The sequence below is a fragment of the Poecilia reticulata genome, chromosome 22 (assembly GCF_904066995.2).
Source record: "Poecilia reticulata chromosome 22, P_reticulata-male-v2, whole genome shotgun sequence".
Lineage (NCBI taxonomy): Eukaryota > Metazoa > Chordata > Actinopteri > Cyprinodontiformes > Poeciliidae > Poecilia > Poecilia reticulata.
The window spans coordinates 1,112,722-1,129,728 of NC_088851.1; the positions used below are offsets into that span (position 1 = coordinate 1,112,722).

Consider the following 17,007-nt stretch of genomic DNA (forward strand, 5'->3'; position numbering starts at 1 on the left):
TGCCAAGTGAAGTGTTAAGACATTATCTAATTATCTAACAATTAATGTTTGATCTTGCGGTTTTTTGTATTTTATCAATATGGCTCTTAAAGTTCAACTAACCATTCAAAAATTTTCACAAGTATTTGTGATTCTAGTTCAATAGAATCCCCAGTGATCAGAATGGACTGTAATGGTGTTTTCTTTATGGAAAAGCAAATACTTTGTATCAAAGGTTAAGCACAATGATATTCTACTGGTGCTGCTGTTCCGTTTTCTGCCCTCCTCAATGTATCAACTATAAATCCCTCTTTCAGGAAGGACTCTGCTCCACTAGTGCGCAGCGGAGTTGACCATACAGACCGGAGTTACTAATGTATTAAAAAACATTTAAAATAAAAACGAGCAATCCTAAGCCTGGTGGCAGGGCATGTAAAGTCAGGCAATCCACCAGACCTATAGTACACTGGGGGAATCACTGGTATTGCAACACTCATTTATCTGATTCTTGTTTGAAACTTCATCCCATCGCTAGTTCAGCCATATTTTATCAACGTCAACACCAAGATGTTTTGATATAATCTAGTTTTCCTGGTTGATTTTTGTGTAATGTGAAAGAAGTGAGGAAAATGAGACAAAAGAAGAGGACAAAAAAGGAGAGGAGATATTATGTAAACATCTTGAAATAATCAGTCATTTAAGTACATACCTGTCATGAAGAAAACTTCTTGCTTTTCCCCAAGAAACTCAATAAGACAACAGCATCCCCTTTTTTCTCTCAACACTCTGGGACACACAAGTGCACATTTTTAGTTTTCTAGTGTAATTATTTAAATAATTCAGCAGTATGAGTAGCAGTTACAGTTTTTCAGTAATTATTAAACCTTTGCTGGCAGCTTCTTGAGAAGTCCAACATTTACACTGCAAACACAAAATAAATAGTTTCACTTACGTTTGATGCAGTTTCTAGGTTGGCAGTTAACGTTAACGTATCTAACGCTTTGATTATCAGTGTAGACTAGCTATATACTTCCTGACACATACACACGATGTAATGCAGAGGTTCCCAAACTGTGGGGCTGTGCTATTGCAGAGGGGGCTTGGGATGGATGAATGAAAAAAAAAAAAACAAAAAAAGCAACGATGAACCCTGTGTGTGCTGGAGGGCCGGGGGAGTGGAAGTCTCTAAGTCTCTAAGAGTCTCTCTACACATTGAACACACATTGTATAACGGGAGTCGTCAAACAGGGAGTCTCTGTAATACCTCTTCCCCCTCCCCCCCGGTCACACACACATCATTTCAATTAGAAGACCAAAGTCTAACTCTCCCTATTGTAATCCACAAGGGGGGGCAGAAACTGTTTCGAAGCCGCGATGTGATGTGTACTGTTGTTGCGCAACACCCCCTTCCCCCTTCTCTCTCTCTCTACTTCCCCTTCTCAGAGGAGGGAGATGTGCTACCAGCTCTCCATTCATCCATCCATCCATGTTATTTACACCCTTGTCCCTTAGAGGGGTCGGGAGGGTTTGCTGGTACCTATCTCCAGCCAACGTTTCGGGCGGGAGGCGGGGTACACCCTGGACAGGTCGCCAGTCTGTCGCAGGGCAACACATATACACAGGACAAAAAACCATGCACACACACACTTACACAATTTGGAGAGGCCAATTAACCTGACAGTCATGTTTTTGGACTGTGGGAGGAAACCGGAGTACCCGGAGAAAACCCATGCATGCAAATATCTCTGCAAATTCCATGCAGAAAGACCGGGGCTGGGAATCGAACCCAGAGCCTTCTTGCTGCAAGGCAACAGCTCTACCAACCGCGCCACTGTGCAGCCAGATCAGCTCTCCATCTAATGGGTGAATTGAGTTTCCTAAATCTGCTGGGATTCTACCCTGTCCAGAACTGAAGCTCTGTTTAAGCTGGCGTCGAGGAAGACTAGCCTGGTTTATGACGACCTCCATCCAGATGTCCCACCCTTTTTCACCCTGTGAATTAGCCAGATTGAGCAGCCTGCAATCAGCTAGTTTCACAGAGCACATCCGTTAATGGTCGCTCTCTCTCTTTATTACAACTTGCACTTGTTACTGAACCATGTTGGTTTTAGTTACTCGTGCGAGTCCCAAAAGGGTGTTGTTTTAGTTTTGGCTAAAAGCAACCTATAAAACATTTTCCACTTTTTCCTCCCAGAATCAAACTTCATAGCTATTTTACAAAGAACTTTAAGGTGACTCATTAATTGAATGTCCACAGCATCTTTTAGATTTTCTTAATGCTAATTATTTTATTAATAAGGCAATTTTGCAAGGGTCAGTACAGCTTAATTCAGTAGCAGAAATAATCAAATAAGTAAAATCAATAATCTAGGCCATCTTTCCCTAATGCTGACACTGTGAACTAAAAAAGGTCAACTTTGAGAGAGACGGACGGAGTTTGACATCTTGAACCCCAGAACTGGCTTGATAATGAAGAAGGTGTTGCAGCAGCAGGAGGCTCCCAGTACAGGAAGAATACTGACTTAGAGCGGCAGGTCTCGGGCCTCAGGGTGACTCCTCATGCACGTAGTAGTCCTCAGCTTCTTGTCTTGCAGCTCTGTATCTCCCTTCTCCTTGTCCCATGTCTTTCTGGTCCATGGAGATGTAGACGAGCTGGTCTCATGTAAGGAACACACCAGTTCTTCTTCTTTGCCTTTGCTCTTTGCCTTTGTCTTTATATTCATCTTTGCCTTGGTCTTTTGTCTTTGGTGTCCGAACCCAGCTGATGAGAGAAGTGCAATTTGAAGCCACATGTTGCGAGGCTAACGGGTTGGTCCCCATGTGCCGGACAGTCTTCGGCTCTGTGGCCCCAGCTCTTCTTCAGCTGCGGAGTTCTTTGTCCATCTCGATCTTGGCTTGAAGCTGCCTGAAGGATCCAACCAAAGATTCCTCTTTTGCACCCACCTTATAAAAGGTTTATCCACCCTTTTGGTGCATTTGCATTGGCTAGGTTTGTTGCTGTGTCTGTCTTATTGGCTGACTACTTGGACAGATGATCTCGTATCCATCACCTTGGAGACCTTATGACCTGATCTCTGTTCAAATGATCCCCGAGTTGCTCAACAGTCCTACATCTGTTGCTTGCCCAACCTTTTCTTAGGAAAGTCAAAGTATAGCAATAAGGCCTTGGTCAGCTCTGCTCTCCTATCAGTTCCTCTTTCCCCCTAACCTTACACCTACCATCTACCTCCAACGCAACATCAGTGACCCATTTTGAGTAATTGGATAAAAACCAGAGTAAAATACTTACATTAATAATAATACCTTATAATTAAGCCAATAATTTCTAGTAACCACATTTTGTTACATTACAATCACAACGTTTAATGTGTTTCATTGGGATTTTATGTGGCAAACACCAAACAGTCCATCATGATTACGTAGAAGGCAAATGATACAAAACATTTTTCTTTATATAGTATATACATAAAAAAATAAAGTGTGGTTAGCATGAGCTTCAACAAGGTCTGTTATGATAAATTTTGCTGCATGGTAAATTGTCCCAAAACTTATTGCGATAAACGATAATGTTTTGAGATAATTTTCAAATATTATGATAGGAACAATGGCGTAATAATGCAAAAACACATTCTCATGGATCAGTAAACTTAAAATTATAATGAACATTTTAACCATGGAACTGGAAGACATTTGAAATGGCCAAAATTAAACAGAAACAACAAATAAAATGAACTATTTAGTCTATGTAAACAACATTAGATAAAAAAGGGACAGTTGAGACCAAAACACCAGACTGATGACTTGTATCATTCAGTTTTTGGTAAAAAGAGAGAGAGAAAATAAAAAAGATAAATCAAGCAAATTAAAATTATTGAGATTCTTTTAATTTATCATGCAATTAATTGATTTATTGTTTATTGTGACAGGCCTAGCTACAACAATATTTAATTTCCCTTTTGGGGACATTTCTGTCCATTCTTCATTGTAAAACTGCTCAAGACCGATTTGACTGGATGGACATCTATGAACATCAATATTCCAGTCTTGCAACAGATTCACAGCTGTATTTCTTTGTTTGTTTTAATGTCTTATATGTGCATACTAAGCTGGAAGTTGCCAAAAGGTTTCATAATGACTAAAAGATGCCTGTAGCTCATAATGATTGTCTGTTGTGTGTTAACAGCTGATGGAGGAAGGCAGAGAGTACTGGCAACAGAGGACGTGGCATTCTGGAAGGATGGCAACTATGAGGCGGTGTCAGAATGGACCCCAAGTTCCTCCAACCAGGAGCTCAGTGACATCAGGACTACATTACAGGAAGAGACGTCAGGTCCACACTACAGGAGAGAAGTTGGGCCTGTCCTGAACGCAGCATAATGTTTGATCATGTTTCGACAAAAAAACACTGCCAGATGGTCCAGAAATGGACAAGCATTTATGTCTTATTTTGTGTGCAGCTGGACTCACAATTGTGGAATTCAGAGCCAAACGTATGGACACGGTGTTACAGGTATATTCGGCACACCGCCACGCCCACCGGCTGCCTCCAAAACAAACAGCGTTGGAAACCATAACACTCCAACATGTCTTCTGTTTGTGGACACAGTTTCATGTTGATTAGGTTAAAGAGGTCAGATAGGGACCGATCACAATAAAACATGACACTTCCTGTTCTAAGGGGGCGTGGCTTATGTGATCTCAAACTTTCACGATTGGGTCTTGTAGGGCATCCAAAGGTGATCAAACACAGAAAGTTTGGTGGCTCCGTGAGTTTCTTTGTAGGAGATATAACTGTTTATTATTGTATGGTGAGTCAGTGAACTTTGACCCCTGGTATCACCCCTTCAGCATGCACGAAAACTCACCATTTTGATAACTTTTAATCGGGCATGCCTTATGAACCAACTGACCAAGTTTGAAGCCGATCCATCAAAAGCCCTAGGAGGAGTTCGATCAAATGCGAAGGCTATAAACGGCCAAAATGGCCGACTTCCTCTTTGACATGCACTATGAGAACAATTATAAATTCTGAGTGCCTTGGGGAGTTTTACAAGTGTACCAAATTTCAAGTCTCTACAATAAAGTAACTGAATAGGAAAGGGTCTTTTGAAATTTTCTAGGGGGCGCTGTTGAGCCATTTTTTTTGCGATTTTTGCGTAGACCTTAAAATACGTAAATTTTTCAGAGTCTCTATCGGCCCACCAATTTTGGTGAGTTTTTGAATATGTTAAAGCCCCCAAAAAGGCAATTCATTTGACAGAAGAAAAAAATAAAAAATAAAAAAATAAATAAATAAACATTTGAAAAACAATAGGCCTTCGCAGCGCTTAGCTGCTCGGGCCTAATAAACATTTGAAAAACAATAGGCCTTCGCAGCGCTTAGCTGCTCGGGCCTAATAAACATTTGAAAAACAATAGGCCTTCGCAGCGCTTAGCTGCTCGGGCCTAATAAACATTTGAAAAACAATAGGCCTTCGCAGCGCTTAGCTGCTCGGGCCTAATAAACATTTGAAAAACAATAGGCCTTCGCAGCGCTTAGCTGCTCGGGCCTAATAAACATTTGAAAAACAATAGGCCTTCGCAGCGCTTAGCTGCTCGGGCCTAAAAATAAAAAAATAAACATTCGAAAAACAATAGGCCTTCGCAGCGCTTAGCTGCTCGGGCCTAATAATAAACATTAGAAAAACAATAGGCCTTCGCAGCGCTTAGCTGCTCGGGCCTAATAATAATAATAAACATTCAAAAAACAATAGGCCTTCGCAGCGCTTAGCTGCTCGGCCCTAATAATAATAATTAAAGCTCCGCGGAGCCTCAAGCCGCCCTCGCAGCCAAGCGCCTCTCCGGCCTATAGCCACTGCAGGGGATCCAGTACCGCCACCCACCTGCCACCGCGTACGCTGTCACACAGTTTAGGCGCGCGCCCGCCAGGCAATACACACCGATGAGTTCAGCATGGTTCCCTGGCGACACATCACAAATTTGGTGCAGATCGGTCGATGTAGAGAGGAGTAATAGCTGACGGAATGACCTAGGGGGCGCAGTGGAGTCAAATTACAATTCAATCCTGTTGGGCTCTTTAGCATTGAACATACATATCCAGTTTGGTGCCAATCGGAAGATGCGTGTGTGATTCAGAGACAATTGTATGCATATGGCGAAGGACAGCTAGTTGGCCACGCCCCCACGGGTCAGAGTTCATCATCAGAGTTCATCATCAGGTCATATTATGTCAGGTGGTAGAAGATTAATTCCATATGTATTTCTCAGTAAAAGTAAGACATACAGTAGAAAAAAAACAGGTGACATCCTGTCGGAAGTAGGCGGGGCTAAGGTGACGTCATCATCTGACCATGAGAATGTAATGAGGGTTGGTCAGTAGTGAGACATAGGAAGTCTGAAGCAGCTGTGACCTTGTATGTGGAAGTTATGTCACTTTGATGTTTTATGGCGAATAGTCAAATTTTGGAACTTAGCCACGCCCACATGTTTTGACATACAAAAATTCCTGTGGTAACTTTAGACCTTTAATGTCTGAACTCTGTGCTGACTGAATTTGAAGTCTGTATGTCAAACGCTGTAGGAGGAGTTCGATCAAATATGACATCTATGAAAAACAGGAAATGGCGGAATTTTATCCAAAATGGCCGACTTCCTTTTGGGTTTTGAACATGGCTCCAAGAGACTTTTTTGTAGGTCCTGACAAGTTACACATGTGTACCAAGTTTCATAATTCTAGGTAAAAGCATGGCTTGGGGCTGATCATTTAAAAAAAATTCTAGGGGGCGTTATATAGAAATTAGGCCACGCCCATCAATGGTTGTTATGGTTTCCTGTTCGGGGATTGATAAGGGTGCATCCTTGTGAGTTTGGTGCAACTGGAATGAAACATGTGGAATCTGGAGCCAAACGTATGGCGGTGGCGTGACCTCTGATTCGCCGCGGCCACACCCTCTACTGGAAACTCTTGGCGCTTTAAAGCAAGTGAGACCAACTTGTTATCTGTCATCCAATACAGAATCATCTTGATTAGGTCAAAAGAGCCAGAGATGGAGCATTCCAATGAAAAAAAGGCATTTCCTGTTCTAAGGAGGCGGGGCTTTGATGACGTCAGACTATGACGACATATAATCGTAGGGGATCGATCCAACCAGGATCACTCATGTCACGTTTGGTGCAGCTGGGCTCAAAATTGTGGAATCTAGAGCCAAACGTATGGACACGGCGTTACAGGTTACTTCGCCACGCCCACCTACTCCATCGAAAACAAATCCACAACACACCAACATGGGTCAGATAGGGATCGTTCAGCATAAAATATTACACTTCCTGTTCTCAGGGGACGGGGCCTAAGTGATGTCATCATTTGACCATTGATTATTCTATGGGATTCTATGATGATCAATTATTGAAAGTTTGGTGCCTCTGTCTGCTTTTATGTAATAGTTATAACAATTTTGTGTTGCACGGCGAGTCGGTGAACTTTGACCCCTGGTACGACCCCTTCAGCATGCTCGAAAACTCACCAATTTGATGACTTTGAATCGACCATGCCTTATGAACGATCTGACTGAGTTTGAAGCCGATCGATCGAAATACGTAGGAGGAGTTTGATCAAATGCGACGTCTGTAAACGGCCAAAATGGGGTCAAAATTGGAACTTCAATCCAAAATGGCCGACTTCCTAGGATACTTGCACTATAACGTTAATTGCAAATTCTGAGCGTCTTGGGGAGTTCTACAACTGTACCGAATTTCAAGTCCCTTCGATAAAGTAAGTGAATAGGAAAGGGTCTTTTGAAAGTTGCTAGGTGGCGCCCTTCGGCTGTTTCTTGTGCGATTTTCGCGCCGACATTAAAATACATACATTTTCACTGGGCTCTATGCGGTCGCCAAGTTTGGTGAGTTTTTGAATATGATAAAGCCCCCAAAAAGCCAATTTACTTTACGGAAGAATAATAATAATTTACAGCACGATTACAATAGGCCTTCGCAGCGCTTAGCTGCTCGGGCCTAATAATTTACAGCACGATTACAATAGGCCTTCGCAGCGCGTAGCTGCTCGGGCCTAATTAAATTTATATGTAGAGTGCACCTATTAAGACAAATACAAAGTTTTATGCAAAAAAAATGCTTCCAACTATTTTTTAAAAACAATTAAACTTTAAAATGGGTCCATTTGACCCGCAACATAACAGGAGCATTAAATCAAAGATATCTGGACTTCTGTTTCTTGAAGGCTTTTTAATTCTGATCTAAATAACGGTTTGATATATTACAAGTTGTATCCAGAACAATCACTCCTCATCACTGGGGAGGTTCCAGATTCGTACCTCAAAGCAAAACTCAGAGCCACGAATAATCAGAGTGGCTCAATAAAACGGTTCTACTATGACCGAAAAGACGAAGACGAAACTTCTCCATCCACATTAAAGCAAATGGACCACCTCCGTTCACTGTCCAACCTTTAATCTTTCCCTTAAATTAAGAACCCAACGCCGCCCTCTAGTGGTAATTTGGCTCAACGATCGTAAAGACTTTAATGCACCGGGTAGCAGCGTTAGAAACAGGTGGACCTACTTATTAAGAGCACAGCTCTTGAAGGAACAGTTCCTCAAACTCATACATAATAAACAATTTTAGTGGCATTTGTTTGCTCAGAGAAGTAAACTATTAAATTCAAAAAGTAAATCTAGAATTTTGCGTCTTGATGATATCAAGAAAAAATGTAAGATTTTGTTGATTTTACATTGTACTTCTAAGCCAGGGGTGTCAAACTCAATTTTACCGAGGGCCACTTCAGCATATTGGCCTCCCTCAATGGGCCACATTGACGGTACAAATCAGGAGTTCCCAGGTGCAGTACTGCAGACTGCAACTTTTAGATGCATCCCTGCTAAAACACATCCCAGACAAAAGGTTGACTCCCTTATTCAGTTCTGTAGAGGCTTATAATGAGTCAATGATCCAGGTGTGTTAGAGAAGGAACGCATCCAAAGTTGCAGATGGTAGCTCTGGAAAACTAGAATATGGCAGCCCTAGCATAAATGTATGAAAATACAATGCTAAAAATAAATTAAACAACACCTCATATTGTTAAATAACTGATTTTATGTACTGAAGTTTTAAATATTGCATTTGAGTTTGCATAGATGTAAAATTACTGCTCAGTTTTAAAAATTACAATATTTAAATCAGTGTTAAAAGGTAAGAATCTGCTTAATTTATGATGGGATCTGGATTCACGGTGAATATTAACTAAACCGCATTAATTGCGACTAAATAGCCGATGTTAATATGATTGTAATTTCACAGATAAAAATAGTGCATGACCAATTTTTTTTATGTTGTCGCTCAAGATAACGGATAACAAAAAAAGTCTAGCGTGACCTGCTGCCCTGACACCAACTCACACACATCTTCATTCAGTTTTACTTGTAAATCGATTTAAAAACTGACTACTACAGCCCCTCTGTAATATGCTTGCAGAAAGTTAAACCCTTAAAGAATTACCTCCTTCTCTACAAAATAACAGTACTACCTAAACCTGGAAAACCTCCCACCAGATGCAAATCTTTTCAACCAATCTCTCTTATAAACGCCAACATAATATCTAAGGTACTAGCACTTGGGCTTGAGAAATGTTTACCATCTCTTTCTGAACCTGATCAGAACGGATTCATAAATATGAACATCCCGATACAGCTTTACTTTCACTTGATGCAGAAAAAGCATTCGACAGAGTGGAACATAATTATCTATACAATGTTTTATCTCAATTTGGCTTAGGTAGTTATTTCATAACCTGGATTAAAATAATTTATAATAAACCCACAGCCTCAGTTATAACGAATAATATTATATCTGATTCATTTAATCTAGCTAGGGGAACACATCAAGGGTGTCCCCTCTAACTCCCCCTCTTTATTCTGGCAATTGAACCATTGGCTTTTGCCATAAGGAACAATCAAAACATACAGAAGAAAAAGTCAGAATAAAAAGTATTGAATCTAAAATTGGACTATTTGCAGATGACATTATTTTAATGTTGTCTAATCTGAAGTGCTCAATCCCTCAACTACTTAAAACCATCAATGAATTTTGGTTATCCATCCATCCATCTATCCATTTTCTTAACACCCTTGTCCTAAATTTTTTTTTTTTTAATTTTTAAAAATTTTTTAACACCCTTAAAATTTTTAACACCATTAACACCCTTGTCCGTTAGGACAAGAAGTTAAGAAAATGGATGGTTGCTGGTGCCCATCACCAGCAAACGTTCGGGGCGAGAGGCGGGTCACCCTGGACAGGTCGCCAGTCTGTCGCAGGGTAACAGAGACAAACAACCATGCACACACACTCACATCTAGGGGCAATTTGGAGAGGCCAATTAACCTGACAGTCATGCTTTTGGACTGGGAGGAAACCAGAGTACCCAGAGAAAACCCACGCATGCACAGGGAGAACATGTAGAAACACCGGAGCCGTGAATCAAACCCAGAACCTTCTTGCTGCAGGGCAACAGTTCTACCAACTGTGCCACTACTGTCCAGCCTACACACACACCTAGGGACAATTTGGAGAGGCCAATTAACCGGATAGTCATTTTTTTGGACTGGGAGAAACCGGAGTACCCGGAGAAAACCCACCATGCACAAGGAGAACATGTAGAAACACCGGAGCCATGAATCGAACCCAGAACCTTCTTGCTGCAGGGCAACAGTTCTACCAACTGTGCCACTGTGCAGCCTACACACACACACACACACACACCTAGGGACAATTTGGAGAGGCCAATTAACTGGATAGTCATGTTTTTGGACTGGGAGGAAACCGGAGTACCCGGAGAAAACCCACGCATGCACAGGGAGAACATGCAGAAAGACCGGAGCCGTGAATCAAACCCACAACCTTCTTGCTGCAGGGCAACAGTTCTACCAACTGTGCCACTGTGCAGCCTACACACACAAACCTAGGGACAATTTGGAGAGGCCAATTAACTTGACAGTCATTTTTGGACTGTGGGTCTGAAGTTATCAAGATAACGAACAGCAATTATCCTTATCTAGCAGGTGTGGGTTGTACTTAGCCCTATCCTCGCATGTTGGGCAGGCGGCGTATTTTGACTTATGAAGAGCTCGAACGCCATAGATATCTTCTTCCCTTGCCCTTTTTTGCAGCACAGAAGTCAGCGTTTCATAGTCTGGTCTCCTTTTTCCAGAGCAAACGTCCTCAGCCGAGGACGTTTCCCCTGGGACAGCCCTCTCTTGGGACCGGTCTTTGAATGCCACTTCTGTCAGAGCAGAGGTTGAGGACTCAACAACCTCTGCTCTGCAAACTTCCCCAGCCGGGGAAGTTTGTTTTGCAATTGGCGAAGGGTTGAAAAGAAAGGCATCAAACTCGTCATAGTCAGTGGTCTCATCCTGGTAACTCCAGGTTTCAAATTTTATCCCAGGAAGTATTTTATTAAAAATCTTCCTTACTCCGGTGGTGATGACATATCCAGCACCAAAAGTTAATGGGAAAAAGACGGTTGTAAAAACCTGTTCCATACTAAAATTGCTAAAACATGCAGTGTCGAAGAGTCAAAGAGATGATTGGGTATGAACTCCTGTTTTGAGATTCAAGCATTCATAACCTCAGATGTTCTTTGATCTATGTCATAGATGATGATGTCATAGCTATAATGAGCTCACCGTGGTTCTGGGGGAATGTCTTGCTTCTGATGGTTGCTATGGAAACGGTCAAATCAGTTCTGCATGACTCAAACTATTTTTTTTTCCCAAGATATTTTTATTAGAATTTTCTGTCCAGGTGTCAGGTGTATAACTTGGTGTATAATCAGGTGTGTAACTTGAAACTGCAACTCAAAAAATTTTCTTCAACATTTTTTTACATTTCATGCAATAGAGATTAATAGCAATTAACCACGGTGCTAGAGTGTGATTAACCTGATCAAGCTTTTTTAATTGATTGACAGCACTAATCAAGTCCAGTACCCACAGAAACACATTAACATTGAAACTTGCAGTCAATCAATCAATCAAATTGTTTTTGTATAGCACATTTCAGCAGCAAGGCATTTCAAAGTGCTTTACATAATTAAAATAAAAACAGCATTTGACATTGAATAAACAGTGAGAAATAGAAAGATTTTGAAAAAGATAAAAAAAAAAGATAAAAAGATTAAAACCTGCACCCCTTAAGGACTTCAGTTAAACGTCGTTTAACTGGGACTCTAACCCTCTGGGACTATAGTCAAAAAACACAGTTTGACAAAAACTCCAACCTCTGGGTTTTTAGTTGAAACACCGTCAACTGGGGCTCTAAACCCCGTAGGACTTTAGTTAAACGTTGTTTAACTGGGACATTTTCCGGGGGCTTTACATCATTGAAACGGAGACAGTGACAATAAATAGATAAAGATAAAAACATTAAAAACATCAAAGACATCAAAACCCACACTCTAACCCTAATTTAGCCATAAGCAACTCTAAACAGGTGGGTTTTAAGTTTAGATTTAAAGGCACTCAGTGTTTCAGCTGTTTTACAGTTTTCTGGAAGTTTGTTCCAAATCTGTGGTGCATAGAAACTGAATGCTGCTTCTCCTCATTTGATTCTGGTTCTGGGGATGCAGAGCAGACCAGAACCAGAAGACCTGAGGGGTCTAGACGGTTGGTACAACAACATATCTTTAATGTATTGTGGTGCTAACCCGGTTAGTGATTTATAAACTGACAGTATTTTTAAAGTCTATTCGTTGAGCTACAGGGAGCCAGTGTAGGGACTTTAAAACTGGTGTTATGTGCTCTATCTTCCTAGTTTTAGTGAGAATGCGAGCAGCAGCATTCTGGATCAGCTGCAGCAGCTTGATTGATTTATTAGACAGACCTGTGAAGACGCTGTTGCAATAATCAAGATGGCTAAAGATAAACGCATGGATGAGTTTCTCTAGATGAGTTTCTCTATTCAGTGATTGGATGGGTTCATAGTCACCTGGTGGCATCGTGATGTAGAGCTGTGTATCATCCGTGTAGTTATGGTAGCTAATCTTATTTCCTGTTATGACCTGAGCCAGTGGGAGCATATAAATATTGAAAAGAAGGGGTCCTAGGATTGAACCTTGGGGTACCCCACATGTGACCTTTAACCTCTGATGAGAAGATTCCGATTGAAACAAAGAAATCCATATTCTTTATGTAAGATTCAAACCAGTTGAGCACTGGACGGGAGAGTCCGACCCAACTCTCCAGTCGATTCAGTAAAATGTCATGGTCAACAGTGTCGAAAGCTGCACTGAGGTCCAACAGAACCAGCACAGTGGTTCTCCTACAATCTGTATTTATATGGATATCCTTGAACACTTTTACTGTGGTGAGTACGAAAACCAGACTGGAAGGAGTCAAAGCGATTCATTATTGTTAGGAAGTTATTTAATTGTTTAAAAACTGCTTTTTCAATAATTTTGCTGCTGAATGGGAGGTTGGAGATCGGCCTGTAATTCTGCAATAGTGATTTGTCTAGATTGTTCTTTTTTATCAGTGGTTTGATAACTGCTGTTTTCAAAGCCTGGGGGAAAGAACGATAAGTTTACTATTTGGATCAGATCATTAGCAACGACAGGCAGGACTTTCTTAAAGAAATGTGTGGGTAGGGCATCCAGACAGCAGGAACTGCTGCTTAATTGACTTAGAATTTCTTCTAGGGTTTTATAATTTAGTAGTTGAAATTGGGTCATTGTTCCTGCATTTGTTTTGTTTGGGCACAGCATTGGTACTGGCTTTGGGGTGGATGTGCTGATTAATACTCTGATCTTTTGAATTTTCTCTGGAAAATAAACTGGAAAACTTGTTGCAGGCAGCATTAGATTGAAGTTCAGGTGGCAAAGTTGTAGGGGGGTTTGTGAGCCTGTCAACAGTAGCAAATAAGGCTCGAGCATTGTTAATGTTTTTGTTTATGACATCTGCAGAGAAAGCCTCTCTTGCATATTTTAGTGTTGTGTGATAGTCTTTCTTTGTAGATGTCATAATATACGTACACAGTTGAGTTTTATGGCATTTCCGTTCGGCCCTATAGCAGAGTTGTCTTGCAGATTGAACTGTTTGTGCATTTCTCCATGGAGATTTCTTCCATGGAAGTGGAAGTCACAACTTCCACTTTAATGGGGGCAATGTAATCAATGATATCTGAAAGTTTGCACTGAAAATCGTCTACCAACTTATCTATGTCTTAAGGGCGAGGAAGAAGAGTAGATTTGATTAAATGTTTCTGCTGTGTTTTCTGTGAAAGTACGTTTTGTGATGGTAGCTGTTTATCCAAGTGGGTTAACGGATAAAGAACTGTCAAAGATAACAGCAAAGTGATCCGATAAGGCGACGTCAGTTACAGAAACATTGGAAATATTCACACCCTTACTTGATAACCAGGTCCAGTGTGTGTCCATGAGTGTGTGTTGCTTGTTTGACATGTAAACCAAAACTCTATTACAGAGCTTTTTTGCCCCTCGGTCTTGGGGGTTGTCAAAATAAATGTTGAAATCACCGACAATTATTAAACAATCATAATCACACTTTACCTTTAATAACATAGTTACCTATTTTTAAAGTGCAATCAGTAATAATTTTAGAACAAATTTATATTAGTAATGATTTCTTGGTTAATGTGAAGTTGTCATAAAGACATTTTGAATAATGTCAACTTTGTATTAAATGTCATAATTTACCAAATGACGCTTTATGACAACAGTCATAAATATTCATGGCTTATTCATGTTCATGACAAGTGTTTATGACAGTGTCATGTCAATCTTATTCACCCCCCCTTCAAACAAAGTGTTACCAAGATGGGTCTGTCATTGTGTCCATGAAAATTAAACTCGGAGAGAAAAACATGATCAGTTCAAGGTTTCAGAAAGAGATAGCAAGGTGAACCACTGACAATTAACATGAAACTGTGAGCCAGTTTGTATTTACTCAGACTGGCTAAAAGTGAACATTTATCTCATTTTGTCTACTAGTAACAGGCAAGCAGTTTAGAACTAAGTTGGGACAACAGTATCAGTTATAGGATAATATAGATACTCCAAAAGCTGTCCAAATAAAATTTAATAGTGCACTTACTTTGTGGGCTGTGCATACCAAGAGCTAGGATTTCAGCAGCAGATAACCAAAATGTTGCTTTGTTGAAACATGCACCGGAGGTTGAGCTTTGAACAGACTACTGTTGATGGCAACCACCCATGGTAAATCACAGCACAAGCAACAAAGAGACAAAGGGCATAATCTCAATCCACCTTGCAGTTTTATTCCACTGCATCATTCATGGCATCAGTGATCTGGTTTTTAGTCAAACTGGCTTATACTGCGTTCAGACAGAATGCGATTTAAGTGTCAGGGGCATCTGGTTACAAACGCACTGCAGTCATAAAGGTTGGTTGAAAATAATCTGAGAAAAATACTTAAACATTGTCAATGTGGAACATGTACTTAAGAAATGCTTTAGTCTTGGAGTGCGGAATAGAGTTTATTCTATTACTAAAACCCAAACAAAGTCTGGAAAACATAAAAGATGGATAAACGTCTGCAGAATAGCTCAATACTACTGTGATCAACAGCATAACTACGCCATGTTCACTTGAAGTGAATGCTTAAGGTTAAATCAAAGATTAATGTACCAAGCCGGGTCCAAAACAAAAAATATGTGATGTGCCTGGACAATTTCTTTGTAAAGCAGTAACTTTTCAGGCATGTGGTACAAATATTCCTACATAGCCTGACAGACATGATAAAAACATAGTTCAGATATGTACTACTAAGTAATTACTCACCAACTTTTTGCAAGTGCCAAATGTGCCTGAAATAAGTAGGATGAAAATATACATGACTAGTCAAATATCTGCAAAGTTAAATTATTATCCATTCATTTTCTTTACACCCTTGCCTATTAGCAGGGTCGGGAGGGGTGCTGGTGCCTATCTCTAGCTAACGTTCCGGGCGAGAGGTGGGGTACACCCTGGACAGGTCGCCAGGCAACACAGAGATAGACAGGACAAACAACCATGCACACACACACACACTCACACCTAGGGACAATTTGGAGAGGCCAATTAACCTGACAGTCATGCTTTTGGACTGTGGGAGGAAACCGGAGTACCCGGAGAAAACCCACCATGCACAGGGAGAACATGCAAACTCCATGCAGAAAGCCGGGAATTGAACCCAGAACCTTCTTTCTACAAGGCAACAGCTCTACCAACTGCACCACTGTGCAGCCCATAAATTATCATTAGTGTTAATAATAATAAGTGTTAATAATAATAATACTGTATTTTTCGCACTATATGGGGCACCTAAAAGCCTTCAATTTCTTCAAAAGCCGACAGTGCGCCTCATAACCCGGTGCGCCTTATATATGGACCAATATTGAGCCACAACAGGCCTAGCAACTACGGTAAGCAGCTGCCGACTTCATTTTCCCCCGTAGAAGAAGAAGTGCGCTGTGCATGCTGGGATAGTTGTCAGAACGCTGGTTTGTAATCTATTAATAAAGTTTGATTGACCTATCTACCTGCCGACCATCTAGAATCAGGTCATCTGCAGGTCATTTAGCACCACGTTCTCCACGAACATGCTGTGCGCGAACGGAGAAGGGTGACCATCGTCCGACCACGCTCTCCTCGCCGACCGGAGTCTGACTGTTTTGTTGACATTCCCTTTAGTGCAACTCTGTCTAGTGCATGCATAATGTAACTCCAGCCTCTACTGTAGCATCTATTCTAGGAGCCTTATGTATGAAAAAAGTTTTCAAATAGGCCATTCATTGAAGGTGCGTCTCATAATCCAGTGCGCCTTACAGTGTAGAAAATATGGTAATAATAATAATAATAATAATAAAATAGATTACCAATCTTCCCCAGCAATGCTAATTTTGAGCAGCAGAGCAACCTAATAAACTCCTGATCAAAATCTTAAGACCAGTTAAAAAACTGGAAGAATTTGCATTTTGCACTATTGGATCTTAAGAAGGTTCTAA

At 40.8% G+C, this 17,007-nt stretch overlaps 1 protein-coding gene across 6 annotated transcripts in view; it reads right to left on the minus strand.

The window, feature by feature from the left end:
- LOC103458082 (estrogen receptor beta) overlaps positions 1 to 17,007 on the minus strand; it is a 154,968-nt gene that overhangs the window by 95,861 nt on the left and 42,100 nt on the right. Inside the window, exon 2 of one of the 6 annotated variants that reach the window (XM_008398649.3) lies at positions 689 to 765. The exons of the other annotated variants lie outside the window; for them this stretch is intronic. The gene's annotated coding sequence lies outside the window, so the exon portion shown is untranslated. The remainder of the gene's footprint in view (positions 1 to 688; positions 766 to 17,007) is intronic. 6 annotated transcript variants of the gene reach the window in all.